Genomic DNA, 5,687 nt, shown 5'->3' on the forward strand with positions numbered 1-5,687 from the left:
AGTCAACCAGGGACCATTCTAGTTCAGACACCCCCCAAAATCGACCCGCCAAAACTCCCAAACCATCCAAGCTGAAGTTAGCCAAACCTGGGCCTAACCAGGGTCAAATCACCCCAGAAACAGGACCAGAGGGGGGAAGCAGAGCCAGTGACCCCCAGGCCCAGTCCAACCAATCCAAAGCCTGTCTGAACATAGCCATGTCCCAGAGAAAGGGATACTGGGAAGTTGAGACCTGAGGAGAGGGGCAGTGTGCTGAAGGAGGCCGGGTAGGCCAGTGCTCTGGTTCTAACCATGGTGTACCAGGATGGAACCACTCAGATGGACCCAGAACAGGTGGAGAGGACTTGACAGACAGGGCGGCAGTTTTCTTTTGTTCCTCCAGACACTCAAAGCGATGTTTCTAACCTCAGTCCAGTCTTAAAGACATGCTATTTGTGCAGTGTATATGCCTGTAGTTTTTATTGCCATACCATGTAGTAATGCTACTGCTGTAAGCCTGGAAAGCAAGACTATAGTTGTGTCACAAGTTGCACCCTAATTCCCTATTTAGTGCACTACTTTTGACCTGGGCCCATAGGGAATAGGCACCATATAGAAAATAGGGTGCTTTTTGGGACACCCATTATTTATGTTGTGTTTACTCTCTGTGTGTCCTACAGAAGCTCAATCCATCAGTGTGTGGGGTGCTGGTCATGTTGAAGAAAGATTTGGACCAGAGGGAATGGCACCAGTCTACCTCCGACTAGAACTGGTCTACCTCAGACTAGAACAGAAGCCTGCATGGGCCCAGAGCCACCAAGACCACAGCCTAGACCTCTAATAATAATAGAATAGTCATATTTATCAGTTGCTTTTATCCAAAAAGACTTAGTCATGCAGCCATACATGTGTTGTTTTTGCGTGGCCACAGTGGGATGCAGGTAGGACTTCATTCCCTACCTGGAACCTCATATACTTTGAGAAGGAGACAAGCAGGGTGGAAGTGAGGAATCCAGGAAATACAATTGACATTCACTCTAGAAATATATGTATGTTTACTTTGCTGCTGTTATCATCATCTACTTTGGTTCACCTAGTTGTGAAGCGAGAGCCACAGGACCCATGTGGACAAGGAGGCTCTTAAGAGAACTTCAGAGATGCTGGGTTATAATACTGTAAAAAGGAAGAAACAGAGAGGGCTTAAGTAGTCTTAAACACACACACACACCACAGGATGCCTCCAGCAGGGGGAAGTCTCCAGCAGGGGGAAGTCTCCAGCGGGGGGAAGTCTCCAGCGGGGGAAGTCTCCAGCGGGGGAAGTCTCCAGCAGGGGGATGGATAGTGTGTATCCTGTGTCTTGCTGTGTTCTATAAATAAATAGTTTAGAGAGTTTGTCTGTTTTCATTAAGGTGGAGAGTTGCAGTAAGAACAGGCATCGTTCTGCCTCAATCACTAACTCATGCAACCACACACACACCCAAACACATTAGCACAGACACACACACACACACACACACCCAAACACATTAGCACAGACACACACACACACACACACACACACACACACACACATTAGCACAGGCACACACACACACACACACCCAAGCACATTAGCACAGGCACACACACACACACCCAAACACATTAGCACAGGCACACACACACACACACCCAAACACATTAGCACAGGCACACACACACACACACACACCCAAACACATTAGCACAGGCACACACACACACCCAAACACATTAGCACAGGCACACACACACACACACCCAAACACCTAGCACAGGCACACACACACACACACACACACACCCAAACACATTAGCACAGACACACACACACACACACCCAAACACATTAGCACAGGCACACACACACACACCCAAACACATTAGCACAGGCACACACACACCCAAACACATTAGCACAGGCACACACACACACACACACAAAACATTAGCACAGGCACACACACACACACACATTAGCACAGACACACACAAACACACACACACACACAAACACATTAGCACAGGCACACACACACACACACATTAGCACAGACACACACACACAGGGATTAATTGCTGCTGTAATAGTCCTTTGGAATAATAACAATGACCCACACAGAATCCTTGATGAAGATGCAGAGGAGGACAGGGGGAGGGAGGAATAACACGTTGAAAGGGAGAGAGTGGAGGGCCTAACAACCATATTCTGAGCTGATGTGTCTGTTTTTCAGTGTGTTTGACACTTACACAGCGTAAGCACATTAAAAGCCAAACTGAAGCAGACAGTGCTTTTAAACAACTGACAGGCAGGCAAGTGGAGAGCAACAGAGGACTGGACAGAGGGAGTGAGAAGGAGAGAGAGAGAGACAGAGGACCTGAGAGAGAGGAGAGAGAAAGATGACTGGAGAGAGAAAAAGAGGACTGGAGAAAGGGAGTGAGAAGAAGGAGAGAGAAAAGAGAGGGGAAGAGCGAGAGATACAGATGTAGAATGAGGAGAGAGACACCAAAGACTGACAGGGAGGAGGGAAACAGAATGGAGGACAAGAGAGGTGGATAAAAAGAGAGGCATGGACAAATGAAAAAACGACAGAGCAAGAAAAGAGAGATGGAGGGAAATTATATTTCAGATTTAATTTCCCCACTGCAGGAAGAGAATGAGGAGAATTTTCAGATATTGATGACTGAGGAGCCATTGAGTATTCATAGGTTTGTGTGTCTGCTTCTAAATCAGTCTCTCACCATGACAATACCTCACACTCACAACAGAACATGGTGCATCTCTCTTTGAGATAAAATAACGGATTTCCATAGGCTTTGAAACAGAGACGTAACACACACACTGTCGCACTGGCTGTGTTGTCTGAAAGCTAGAGGGAAATCTTTTGGCGCCTGTTTTGTTGTTTTATTCCGAGAACAGAGATAAAATGCATCAAACATAGGATAACGCACCACAAACACACTCTGACACACACAGACAGTGAAGTGTGTATACTGTAGCAGGCAGATCAGCTCTGCTTGAGGCTCAGACGAGAGCAGTGATAAGTCCCTGTACTGACAATTAATAATTATCCTCTCTGGGATAGGCCCCCATTTTCTCCACTTCCTGTCTGACTGACGTGCTCAAAGTAAACTGCCTGTTACTCAGACCCAGAAGCCAGGATATGCATCTAATTGGTAGCATTGGATAAAAAACACGTTGAAGTTTGTAGAAATGTTAAAATAATGCATGAGACTATAACATAATTGATATGGTAGGAGAAAATCCAAAGAAAAACCAACCAGAATATATATTTTTTTTGTGATCCCATGCTCTTCCATTACAACGTATAGGGACAATGTTAAATCTGGCTCCCAGATTGCAATTCCTATGGCTTCCACTAGATGTCAACAGTCTTTGTTCAAGATTTCAGGCTTGTTTCTTCCCAAAATAGGAAGAATTTTGAGTTTTGGCACCGGGAGTCACATTTGCAAATCAGTCTGTGGGCGCGTGATGAAGAGGACAAGCACATGCTAATTTAGCTTTTCTATTGAACATACTTCTTCCCATGTGAAATATTATAGTTTAATTACATTTTAGGGTACCTGAGGATTAAATAGACACGTAGTTTGACTTGTTTTAACAAAGTTTAGTGGTAGCTAAACTCTCTTCTCTCTTTAGCTCCAGGTTCTGTAATGAACATAATATGTTTGATTGACTGATTGATTAATTGATATCTGCTCACACATAATTACGACATCACTATATAAATATAATAACAATGTGTATGTGGGTTGCTAACCCCCCAGGTTCATAAGATCAAGTCCAACTTCGTCGATGTCACGCCCTGATCTGTTTCACTTGTGCCTGTCTCCACCCCCCTCCAGGTGTCGCCCATCTTCCACATTATCGCCTGGGTACTAATACCTGTGTTCTCTGTTTGTCTGTTGCCAGTTCGTCTTGTTTGTCAAGTCAACCAGCGTTTTGTTTCTCAGCTCCTGCTTTTCCCAGTCTCTCTTTTTCTCGCCCTCCTGGTTTTAACCCTTGCCTGTCCTGATTCTGAGCCCGCCTGCCTGACCACTCTGCCTGCCCCTGACCCTGAGCCTGCCTACCATCCTGTGCCTTTGCCCCTACTCTGGATTACCGTCCTCTGCCTGACCTGCCCCTGAGCCTGCCTGCCATCCGGTACCTTTGCCCCACTACTCTGGATTATCAACCCCTGCCTGCCTTGACCTGTCGTTTGCCTGCCCCTGTTGCCTTAATAAACATTGTTACTTCAACACAGTCTGCACTTGGGTCTTACCTGAAACCTGATAGTATGAACTGGCCCTGACTGACCCAGCAGACTTGGACCAGCTCCGCAACGCCATCTCCTCCGAAGGAGCCATCATTGGTAGACACGAGGAGTTGTTTCGCGGTCTGATGAAAGGGTTCCAGGCCGTGGCCGAACGTCACGACCTAGCAATGGACACATTGCGGGAGCAATTCTGTGGGCTGTCTGCTAGGCAGCCTACCATGACAGTTACCTCCCAGCCTCTCAGTAACCCGGCTGGTAGCAGCGCCATCCCCCCGGTTTCCCGGGAACCCCGCTTACCTCCCCCGTAGCGCTTTGATGAAGTGTTGTGCACCTATCGGGCGTTTCTCGCTCAGTGTTCCCTCGTCATGGAGCTGCAGCCTTTCTCCTTCCCCTCGGACCACTCTAAGATAACGTACCTCATCACGCTGATGTCCGGGAGGTCCCTCGCCTGGGCTACAGCCGTTTGGGAACAACAGTTCTCCGGTGTCCGGGAGAGAGGCTGCTCAGAAGTTACTCCAGTTTCGGCAGGACTCCCTCAGTGTGGCAGACTGTGCAGTGAATTTCCGCATGCTAGCAGCGGAGGGTGCCTGGAACCCAGAAGTACTGTTTGACATGTTCTGCACGGATTATCAGAGGAAGTAAAGGACGAGCTTGCAGCCCGGGAACTACCGACGGATCTCGACTCACTCATCGCGTTAACCATCCGAATCGATGGATGGCTACGGGAACGTAGGAGGGAGAAGAGGTTTGATTGCGGTCCCAATCGCTCACTCAAGGAACCCACCTTGCATCTGATGAACTCCAGAAGTCCCCGAGAGGATCCACGCTTACCAAAGTTCATTCAAGAGCCTCCGAAGAATGTCGATTTACCTCTTCCCGAGCCGATGCAGCTCGGCAGGGCTATGCTGTCTCCAGCCGAACACGTACGCAGACTTCACACCCAGAGTTGTCTGTATTGTGGTACTGCTGGTCATTATGTGTCTACCTGTCCCTTCAAGAGACCTAGCTCATTTGCAGGAATGACTACTCTGGTGGGTCTTGATGACAATTTTGCTTCTCCCCTTACTCGCCCCCCCTCTCCATGCCACCCTGCTGTGGGGCGACCAGTCCAAGTATCTCCAGATTTTCACCTACTCGGAGACCGATATAAGTCTTATGGATGTTACCCTGGCGTCCGAGCTGGGCATCCCCACTCAACCTCTCTCCATTCCCATGGATGCTAGAGCACTGGACAGGCACTATGTAGGCCAGGTCACCCACCATACCACCCCCATCAACCTATACATGTCAGGGAACCACAGTGAGACGATCTAGTTCCTGTTAATTGAGTCTCCGCAGGTTCCGTGGCATTGGGATTCTATTGGCTCCAGTGGCACAATCCCTCTATTGACTGGTCTACTGGTGCCATCGGGG

The 5,687-nt window shown here is 48.1% G+C and overlaps 1 pseudogene; it reads left to right on the forward strand.

Annotated features, from left to right (window-relative positions):
• LOC129835453 (HAUS augmin-like complex subunit 3) overlaps positions 1-4,916 on the forward strand; it is a 15,081-nt pseudogene extending 10,165 nt beyond the window's left edge.
• Positions 4,917-5,687: the final 771 nt, after the last annotated feature.

The sequence above is a fragment of the Salvelinus fontinalis genome, chromosome 36 (assembly GCF_029448725.1).
Source record: "Salvelinus fontinalis isolate EN_2023a chromosome 36, ASM2944872v1, whole genome shotgun sequence".
Classification (NCBI taxonomy): domain Eukaryota; kingdom Metazoa; phylum Chordata; class Actinopteri; order Salmoniformes; family Salmonidae; genus Salvelinus; species Salvelinus fontinalis.